Genomic DNA, 11,795 nt, shown 5'->3' with positions numbered 1-11,795 from the left:
TGAAAGCCGGAGCTTAATTTTGCATCAGTCTCAAATTATTGAGATAGAATGTAATCTGAACACAAAGACATCAGAACGCACGAAACGTGTTTTGTTTGCCTAAAAGGTTCGAATGCAAAAAATCCTTTCACAGATAAGCTAAAATACTTGAATGCAAACACATATATACGTTTGTGCGCATCGCAACCTAAAATTGTCGCTACAGTGAATATAATAATAATAATAATAATAATAATAATATTAATAATAATAATAATAATAATAATAATAATAATAATAATAATAATAATAATAATAATAATAATAATAATAATAATTATTATTATTATTATTATTATTATTATTATTATTATTATTATTATTATTGCTGTTTTACGTCCCAAAACCATGATATGATGAGAGATGCCGTGGTGGAGGGCTCCAGAAATTTCGACCATCTGGTGTTCTTTAACGAGCACTGACTTCGCACGTCACACGGCCCTCCACCATTCCGCCTCCATCGACATGCGACCGCCGTGGCTAGAATCGAACCCGCGACCTCCGGGTCAGCAGCCGAGCACCGTAACCACTGTTACAACGAGGCGGACTGCATTTCGCTGAAGTGAAACCAATAATCGGTTTACATTGATAAAATTGGCACCCTTGGAACTCTAATTTCGCTTCATGGGTTTATCAGCAAAGGAGAAAAATCAGTCAAGGTTCCATTTTTAAATTTCGCTCCAAAATCGGCGCACGTGACGTCGCGGATTTCAAAACATAGTTTCCGTATTTCGGTGACATACACTCAACGAAGCTTCCTGAAACTCGGTATCCTAAGTCAGTGCTCCCCTCAGAGAATGATGCACTTCATTTTCACCCGTTAGGAGCTATGTATAAAACCTATTCAAAAAGATGTCAATATCTATGGGGTCCCGACGTTTACTGCAGGAATCTCGCGCGTTGCCCCCCACAATTCCTTTATTCGCGTTTTCTAGCTTACTGACGTCTGTTCTAGAGCACCGTTACAATAGACGAATGTCTGTTAAATGTATTCTTGAGAGGACATCGCAGCTGAAGGCGACCAAGGAACTCCTTAAGTTTCTAAGAAAAAGACTAATTTGGGCAAGCAGCTGTGACACTTCAGCAATCTTGTACCACGCGAGCATGATGAACATGTAAATTGTGTGTGTGTGTGTGTGTGTGTGTGTGTGCGTGTGTGTGTGTGTGTGTGTTTGTGTGTGTGTGTGTGTGTGTGTGTTTGTGTGTTTGTGTGTGTTTGTGTGTGTGTTTGTGTGTGTTTGTGTGTGTGTTTGTGTTTGTGTGTGTGTGTTTGTGTGTGTGTTTGTGTGTGTTTGTGTGTGTGTTTGTGTGTTGGTGTGTTTGTGTGTGTGTTTGTGTGTGTGTGTGTGTGTGTGTGTGTGTGTGTGTGTGTGTCATTTTTCTCTTTCTCTGCTTTCTTGACCCCCGTTTTTTTTCTATCTCCCCCTTCCCGTTCCTACGTTAAGGGTAGCAAACCTGCTTTGCTGGACTGGTTAACTTCTCTGCCTTTCCTTCCTTAGCGTTTCTTGTCTTTTCTGTATACGCTTCGCATTAAACATGAAAGTGACGGTGTGTATAAGCATGATTGCAATACAAATACGACAGGGCCCTTTGATTCTTCAACCACTTTCACTCTCTCTTTCCCCGGACTCTGCTGAGCGTTGGAAGACGCGAAGTGTCTGCTTTGCAAAACATTCGTTTGGTCAAGGCTGTGACGGACAAGCGTTTTCCCCGAACATTCGTTCTAACGTGATGCTTACTGAGGCGTGCTGATCGTGCCAACGAGAGCCCGAAAACCGTGCACCGCTTCAAAGGTCAGTTTGCAAGTTGATGTCGCCGCCAAGCGGGAACCGTCCGAGCCCTGCATGCCGTCTAGCACACTTGACACTCTAAATACGTGCAGCACTGCAAAACATCTAGCATTCAACAGCTTATCAGGAATCAGATGGAACCAGCTTGCCTTCGCGCCGTTAATATTGAGCTATTCATATATCTAGTGTAGTGTTTGTAAAGCGAGACGCATCAACTATGTACACTGTGCAGTCTTTGTGTTGGTGTAATTTTTGTCAAATGACACAAAGAACAGCTTTTTAACGTGCTTTTAATTACTCTATATAACTTATTAACGGTAATTATCTAATACACATGCACTGGTCGGAGAGGATAGTCAGTAATTCTATATCAGCCATGAGATAGCCTTGCTATAAAAATTGTCTCTAGAAATAAGCCAGCAACTACAGCTGACGTCTGCTGTAGTTTTAAATGCACTGCACAGTACTAATGCAATGGTACTCATAACAGAGTATATATACAGCTGACCGGTTCAGTCCTAACGGCCAAGGAGTATAACGCTTAAAAGCCAGAAAGACGCCCTGGAGAAAGACGTTGTGGTCGTTTCGAGACCGTCTTCTCTGCAAGAAAACCGAGGCTTGGTGAATGCGTGGGAGGAGCGCAGCGGTTGGGCACAATGGCGCGAAAAGAAGGAATATGAGGCTCTTAGCGGCCGTCGCCACTTCGGGCTACGCTGGGCGCCAGAGGTGGACGGTGTCGACTGGTTGGCGTGGCGGCACAACTTCGTTCCTACAGCCGTGCATCAGGTATGTATTCCCCGATTCTCTTTCTGCGGTCGTTTTCCCCATTTATTTATTCTGTGGTATAAATATCCATTTCTACTGAATCAAACGCCTTCTCGTAATCTATGAAGGCTATGTATAGTGGTTGGTTATATTCTGAGCATTTCTCTATTACCTGGTTGATAGTATCAATGTGGTCAACTGTTGAGTAGCCTGTTCGAAGTCCTGCTTGTTCCTTTGGTTGATTGAATTCTAATGTTTTCTTTACTCTGTTAGCAATTACCTTTGTAAATAGCTTGTATACTACAGAGAGCAAGCTGATCGGCCTGTAATTCTTCAAGTCCTTTTCATCTCCTTTCTTATGTATTAAGATGATGTTAGCGTTCTTCCAAGACTCTGGTACTCTTCCCGTCAGGAGACACCTCGTAAACAGGGTGGCTAGTTTTTCTAACACAATCTGTCCTCCAGATTATAACCAACCACTATACATAGCCTTCATAGATTACGAGAAGGCGTTTGATTCAGTAGAAATATCAGCCGTCATGCAAACACTGCGGAATCAGGGCGTAGATGAAGTATATATAAACATTCTGGAAGAAATCTACAGGGGATCAACTGCTACCATAGTGCTTCATGAAGAAAGCAACAGAATACCAATCAAGAAGGGTGTAAGGCAGGGGGACACAATTTCCCCAATGCTATTTACCACGTGCTTACAGGAGGTTTTCAGAAGCCTAGAATGGGAACAGTTAGGGATAAGAGTCAATGGAGAATACCTTAGTAACCTGCGCTTCGCCGATTACATTGCATTGCTGAGTAACTCGGGGGATGAATTGCAACTCATGATTACGGAGTTAGACAAGGAGAGCAGAAAGGTGGGTCTTAAAATTAATCTGCAGAAAACGAAAGTAATGTACAACAACCTCGGCAAGGAGCAGCGCTTCGAGATAGGTAATAGTGCACTTGGAGTTGTAAAAGACTATGTCTACTTAGGGCAGGTAATAACCGCAGAGCCTAACCACGAGATTGAAGTAACTAGAAGAATAAGAATGGGGTGGAGCACATTCGGCAAGCACTCTCAAATTATGACAGGTAGATTGCCACTATCCCTCAAGAGGAATGTATATAACAGCTGTATCTTGCCGGTACTTAGCTACGGAGCAGAAACCTGGAGATTTACAAAGAAAGTTCAGCTTAAATTGAGGACGACGCAGCGAGCAATGGAAAGAAAAATGGTAGGTGTAACCTTACGAGACAAGAAGAGAGCAGAGTGGATTAGGGAACAAACGGGGGTTAAGGATATCATAGCTGAAATGAAGAAGAAGAAATGGACATGGGCAGGGCATGTAGCGCGTAGACAGGATAACCGCTGGTCATTAAGGGTAACTAACTGGATTCCCAGAGAAGGGAAGCGGGTTAGAGGGAGGCAGAAGGTTAGGTGGGCAGATGAGATTAAGAAGTTCGGTGGTATAAATTGGCAGCAGCAAGCACAGGACCGGGTTAACTGGCGGAACATGGAAGAGGCCTTTGTCCTGCTGTGGACGTAGTCAGGCTGATGATGATGATGATGATGATGATAATGATGATGATGATGATGATGATGATAAATATCCATCGATGAGGGAATCCTTATAACGGTAGATGACATCCACAACAAATTTAGGTTGTAAGCTTATAGTAAAGTGAAGAGGAATGATTTTAGATAGCGCAAACTTTACATTGCAGAAAAGTAAGCAAGTTATGGTATTTGGAGATGTCATGGTTGTTAGAAAGCTATTGTTGAGAGCTGTACCATTTTGAAATCACATACACGTGGACGCATCGTTCATCATAATCCACTGACGATGCAGATACTACACGTGCGTGTATTGTTGAAGGTCTTACATAGAGATTGTGTGCCACATGAACATATTCATGCGCACAATTGTAGTAAATTCCGAACTTCTTACAGCCTGTGCGACGTCCCGTGGGTGCTGTTTAGGTCACCCAGCATATGAGTACTCGTCATACGCGTTGCAGTTCCCTTTTATGGTCACCAGAGACATATAACGATGCCGTATTTATTACTTACGCAAACATCGCCATATTTAAAATTTTGCTTATCAAGTCTCTGTACTTCGTCAGACCATGACCCCTACGTAACACTGACATCGACAGGATAATACAAAGGTCCATTCTCCTTTCGAGAATGATTATACAGCGCAAACGGGAAGGCACTCGACAACGAGACCAACGAATCAATCTCGAAAAGAATGCCAACTATAGCCCGTACCCACACTGCCCTTCCAAGACGCCAGTTCTCACTTATCTGTGGCACCAGCTATAAATGCAATAAAATAACGACTTTTCGCGCAAGTTGATGATTGAAAGATCAAGTGCGGCCAAGTGCACGTGAGTTCTACTCACATCATACAATATGGCAACATACACTTTAAGCTCCAGGTATGTTTTCGCTGGAATCCACCATGTCATCATCATCATCATCATCAGCCTGACTACGTCCACTGCTGGACAAAGGCCTCTCCCATGTTCCGCCAGTTAACCCAGTCCTGTGCTTGCTGCTGCCAATTTATACCCGCAAACTTCTTAATCTCGTCTGCCCACCTAACCTTCTGTCTTCCCCTAACCCGCTTTCCTTCACTGGGAATCCAGTTAGTTACCCTTAATGACCAGCGGTTACCCTGTTTACGCGCTACATGTCTGGCCGATGTCCATTTCCTCTTCTTGATTTCAATTTTGATAGCCTTAAACCCCGTTTGTTCCCTAATCCACTCTGCTCTCTTCTTGTATAGTAAGGTTACACCTACCATTTTTCTTTCCACTGCCCGCTGCGTCGTCCTCAATTTAAGCTGAACCCTCTTTGTAAGTCTCCAGGTTTCTGCTCCGTAGCTAAGTCCCGGCAAGATACAGCTGTTATATACTTTCCTCTTGAGGGATAGTGGCAATCTACCTGTCATCATTTGAGAGTGCTTGCCAAATGTGCTCCACCCCATTCTTATTGTTTTAGTTACATCAATCTCGTGGTTCGGCTCCGCGGTTATTACCTGCCCTGCCATAGTCTTTTAAAACTTGAAGTGCACTATTACCTATCTCGAAGCACTGCTCTTTTCCGAGGTTGTTGTACATTACTTTTGTTTTCTGCAGATTAATTCTAAGACCCACCTTTCTGCTCTCCTTGTCCGATTCTTTAATCATGAGTTGGAATTTGTCCCCTGAGTTACTCAGCAATGCAATGTCATCGGCGAAGCGCAGGTTACTAAGGTACTCTCCATTAACTCTTATCCCTTGCTGTTCCCATTCTAGGCTTCTGAAAACCTCCTGTAAGCACACGGTAAATAGCATTGGGGAGATTGTGTTACCCTGCCTTACACCCTTCTTGATTGGTATTCTGTTGCTTTCTTTACGAAGCACTATGGTAGCAAGCAGTTGATCCCCTGTAGATTTCTTCCAGGATGTTTATATATACTTCATCGATGCCCTGATTCCGCAGTGTCTGCATGACGGCTGATATTTCTACTGAGTCAAACGCCTTCTCGTAATCTATGAAGGCTATGTATAGTGGTTGGTTATATTCTGAGCATTTCTCTATTACCTGGTTGATAGTATCAATGTGGTCGATTGTTGAGTAGCCTGTTCTAAATCCTGCTTGTTCCTTTGGTTGATTGAATTCTAATGTTTTCTTTACTCTGTTAGCAATTACCTTTGTAAATAGCTTGTATATACTATACTGAGAGCAAGCTGATCGGCCTGTAATTCTTCAAGTCCTTGTCATCTTCTTTCTCATGTATTAAGATGATGTTAGCGTTCTTTCAAGACTCTGGTACTCTTCCCGTCAGGAGACACCTCGTAAGCAGGGTGGCTAGTTTTTCTAACACTATCTGTCCTTCATCTTTCAGCAGATCTGATGTTACCTGATCCTCACCAGCAGCTTTGCCTTTTTGCATGCTCTCCAAAGCTTTTCTGACTACTGGTGGGGTGTCATCTGGGTTACCGCTAGTTCTTATAGTATTAAGGTCGTGATTGTTTCGGCTACTGTACAGATCTCTGTAAAACTCCTCCGCTATTTTAACTATCTCATCCATATTGGTAGTTATTTTGCCTTCTTTGTCCCTTAGTGCATACATCCGGTAGAATGTGGTAGATTCTGCCACATTCAGTGGCAGAATCCACCATGTATATGCCTCTAAATAATGCATCACACGTTTATTAGTCTTTTGAGTTATACAGTTAGGTTCGAACAATAAGGTTGTGGTTGCATTTCCATGGCCGTTCAAAGACAGATATATGACGCAACTATCCTAAACGAACACTTCTTGCAATGCGCTCTGCCTAACGAGGTACTTCAAGAAGAATGCAACGGAGAGGAAGTTTACCCTTAATTGTGCTCAAACCTGTGCGATATATCCGGCATTAAACAAGGACCCAGCAAATAGCCGCGATTGCGAAGCGTATGTTATTACGATGTATACCATGCAGAGTGTCGAAAATCGGGCATCGTATACATATCCAGCACAACAATGTTATTGGAAAATGATTCATTCTCTTTCTCAACATCTCCCTCCCGGAAGGTCGGCCACGAAATTCCAGCATGACGTCAAAAGAAAAAAAAGCAAACGCAAAAAAGAACTCGCATGAATAGCGCTACGCAGACGTGGTCGCAAGCGGTTTCAGTTCGCTGGTCTCGTTCCATCGCGTGACTTATTTATCACGTGACTCGATTGCGCATCCAGACGACGTCTCGCGACAGCGACGCCACGAATGCGGCCGTAAATGCAGCGGTGACGCAAGCTTTCGTCCTCAGAAGAGCTTAGCCATTTTTCTCGCTTCTACGGTGAATATCGTCTATATCGTCAGTCCATCAATCCTGCTTCGCGAGTCATTAATAAACTTCGTCCTTGCGAACATTTACACGGCGAACGTTTCTGTCAGCGTTGCGGTGAAGGGTTTGTTGTGTAACGGGAAGGATTTCATTGCCGCGGGTACCGGAACGTAATCACGCGTGCATGTATGCGTGTATGTGCGTAATGTCCTTAGGAAAAAGAAAGACTTCCGCGTGTAAGTTGCCGGAAGCTGAGAATCTCTTCCGGTGTCTGTCACTGGCATCATAGCAAGACCGTAAAGTGGAGTGTTGAAACCCCTCTGTTCACGAGACTTACCTTCGGCGTTATTAATTGTACCGATACGTCAACTATCCCCTCCCCCTTTTTTTTCTGGTCCTAGAAGGCGGTTTATGGTCATTTGGAGAGGATATTAATGACCTAAGAGCATAAGTGCTTTCTGATTGATGAATGCGGTCAATTCCTTTAAAACCTGCACACTGAACAACCCTCAGCTTTGGCATACTCTACAATATTTTTTTTTCTTTTATTGTAAGCGTAATCTGCAGAAATATGCTTTTGTCGCGATTCCGCCTGTTACAGCGCACCCGCTTAGAAGTGGCTGAAGTATCAAATCATCGATGATGCTACCAAAAAAATCATTCAGTGGCGAGATGGCTGATAGAAATGGAATGGTTATTAACTTTCCTCTCGTGACGTAAGTATGATCCGTGGACGTTTCCGGCTCACTTAGCAAACAACCGCAATTTCAGAAAGGGCAAGCACATGCTCCCTCTAAACTCATTCGTATCGGACATACTTTTCTTAGGTAAAATATTTTACTAAGCAAAATATGTTTGATATGAACGAACTAAGTAAAAATACTTCGTAAAATATACTTTAGAAAAAAGTTCACGATGTTTGTTTCTGTGGCGATTGCCTCCTTTGTCGAACATAATGTGTGTTTTTTTTGTTCGAGAGGGGTAATCTTGCTAATTGCATGTGCCAACAAGTGTTGCTGTTAACTGTATAAGCCACCGAGGTGGCCGATGTATGCGGTGTCGCCCTGATAAGTTCGAGTTCATGCGACAATTTTGGACGTCATTACAAATAGCGATGTGTAAAAATCGTATACGCGTAGCCAGCACAGGGTTAATGAGTGAAGGTGTTATACCCCTTCCGAAAATGTTCTGTCTTTAGGTTTACATCGTGCACAACACACACTGACATGTATAGTACAAGAAGAACAGCCACCCCCACCGAAATAAAATATTGGATACGTCCGTGGTGAAACCCTCGTCTGCTCATGTCTAGGAGGAGGTATACGTTTATTTACAGAAAGGCAGAGAGGTCGGCCTGAGCGATAGCTTGCTCCAGTCTGCTACTCTACACTGGGGGAAGGGAAAGGGGAAAAGAAAGATTAATGGATGACGATGGTGAGATAGAGAGGTGAGTATGTAGTGTTCTTTCTAGCTGAGACACATTTCATAGCCACGCACATAGTCCAGTTGACTATGTGCTCATGTCTAGATACATATACGGACGCTATGGAATATAGTCATGATTAGCCAGGATGGCTCTCTCTCTCTCAGCCGTGTCTAAATGAAAATCAAGTCAACTTTGGTCTGTACATCTAAGTACCGGGATTTCAGTGTTAATGTAAACCAACAGACAATGAATCCAAGGAAAGCACATATGACGTCATTTGTAGTAATAATGATGAAAAGAATGTGAAGAAATGAGAGTGTACGAGAAGACAGCCTACCGTCGTTATACGGAGTGAACCTGCAACGTTCGGTTTACGCGCGCAATGCTCTATACCAAATGAGCCACAACGGCGGTCGTAATTCCTTCAACTTTAACGGGCATATCTGTGCACCTAAATCTGCACACTGTGATAGTCAGCGCCGCTGCCACGACGATGTTGTAGCTCAACCTGCTGGGAATCGGACGCGTTTCCCAAGATTGCAGGTTCGGTTCCAGCCGGAATAAAGTTTACTGTGCGTCCAATTGGCACCTTTAACACATTTATGTCATATATAGTTGCTATAAAAAGGAACCCTATAGTTTCCTGGTTGCATTGTCAGTTGATTTTCATCATCTTACAAAAAATAAGGAGCTCTTAAACTCCATTTTCTTATGAATTTAAGTGATAACTAAATATATTATTCCCAATTCTTAGCTACACCCTGTTTCACTGTTGAAAAGTTAGACACATTTGTTATTAAAAGTAGCGCAAAGAAAAACAATCGACAGGCCTTCGCGGAACACAGAGCACCGTTGCAATAAAAACTGAACAAGTCAGCGTTCTAGAGCTCGTTGTGAACTCTCTTGGGCACATAGCTTCCTTAACTACAAGAGACCTTGGCGGAGCGATTGTTCAGTGATGGTGGGTAATACACGCATTTGCCTATACCCTTCTTGCATGCGGGCCTTAAATATCACTTGTGGCTTCGTTTATTGCAGTGTTTAGGTTTTGTTTCGAATGAAAGAACGAACCCTTTGACCTTCGTGACCAGATTCAAATTGGTAAAAAAAGATTAAGATGCTGAAGTGCAACCACTGAAAATAGGCGATTTTTGTTTTGTGGCAAAGCATCTCTCCAAGACACGCCAACAAAAACGGAGCCAGAAGTACGAAGATTTGGCAAATCCGTGTACTACCGGTCATACCCATGCTCGCTGAAGCGCCATGCATTGCAGCTCCCATAGACGCTAGCACCAGCGTTTCCTCTATTGTATACATAAAAAATCCTCTATATGCCTGGGCATATTAGAGTGGTAGCAACACCGGCAAGAAAATACTATGCCCAAAACCGATGCCCTAAGTAATGCAATCAGAGGTATAATACAACAAGCAAGCGGTGCTAATCACCAATAGCAAATTGTTTACCAACGCTGGAGGAAAAACGCCTGTTCTTAAAACGTACTTCTACGCACGTTGATTACTTTAATGTCAGGGCTTACGCCAACAAGTCAGAAGAACACATGACACCTTCATTTTAGAGCATAAACAAGGTGATGTGGCCACTGGAACGAATTAGAAACATGTAGTACATGAACACACGTACCTTCGGGTCACGAATAAAATGGATGTCGACGTCAGCTTGACGAACGACAGGGTATACCATTTCGTTCTTCGGTTGTCCTTAGCAAACGAGAACACTCGCAATTTCAGTTTCTTCGCCGCGACGATTCGCCACGCGGCATCGCCCAACCGCTCGGATTTGCAGCCGTCCAGATTGTAAATATCCAGTGCACAAAACGCATCACATATCGACGCCATTGTTCACGGAAACTGAAAAAGACGGTTTTCTCGAGTCGCCAACAAGCACTACAGCACGCCACGAAAACGTTCGTCGGGCTTGGCGATCCATGTCTGTCGAGCAACGAGAGCAAGCGTATAGTCATAGGCACGTCTGCAGTGCAGCGAAACACATTAGTCTGAACGAAGTGACGTCAGAGCCTGCGGCAGACACAGAGAGCAGGCCTTAAATTATCTATGTGACATTGCCAGTGTCATGCCAGACGACTTGCAGTTCTTTACGATTGTGCGCGCCGTCGTCTCTGCCCTGACCCGTGCTCTGGCGCCACCTGTGATGTCCTTAGTTGCCGACGTATCAACAATAAACAAGTATGCGACATATGTTGTCGCACTCTTCTTGCTCTCTTTTGCCATATAGCCAGTTACGATGTTCACCGCTCAACTCGCCAGGACAGGGTGGATTCCCGTGCAGCTGATACTCACGAGTCCAACGTGTCTGCTTGTGGTGCTTTATTACACTGTCATGGAATCTCCCATCTTGCTTTTTGGCGACCGGCAATGTGGAGGGTGCCGAGAGATTTGCTTTGCGTGCAGCGCACACGAATAACCTCTCAGTCGAGGTTTGCCTCCTGCTCATGGCGCGCCTGATAGCAGACCTCCGCGCACGTGAATTACGAACAGGGGGAAGGAGTGGCATCCATACAGCGGTCGTCTAAGGACCCACCCAGTCTTCGTGTGTTGTATGTGGACGTCGCCGTGCTTTGGTTACGAGGCGTTCATCATGATGGACGGCGTTCCAACAGGAGACGTTGCGGCAAGCATGAGCGTCGCCCTATCAGCCGTAGCATGTGTCGCCATCGTACGCTTTGTCACGTACTTCGGTTTAAAGAGCGTTGTGGTCGGCTCGGCACTCGACTTCGCTGTGACGTTGACCGTTATCTTTGGTACGACGTGCAGCGGAGGGCACACACTGAATGAAACACAGGTAGTCCCGATGTGGGCAGCCGACGCTGTGTGTTTCACCAAAGCCACTTTTTTTTTTTCGTTATGGGCGTTGAACCAGACCATCTTGTGACGCACTGCCGTGTAGTTGCTGCTTCGCTAACCTCTATCAGATTCGGGG

The sequence above is a fragment of the Rhipicephalus microplus genome, chromosome 1 (assembly GCF_043290135.1).
Source record: "Rhipicephalus microplus isolate Deutch F79 chromosome 1, USDA_Rmic, whole genome shotgun sequence".
Classification (NCBI taxonomy): domain Eukaryota; kingdom Metazoa; phylum Arthropoda; class Arachnida; order Ixodida; family Ixodidae; genus Rhipicephalus; species Rhipicephalus microplus.
The sequence above is the reverse complement of the archived record's forward strand: the minus strand, read 5'-3'. Positions refer to the sequence as shown.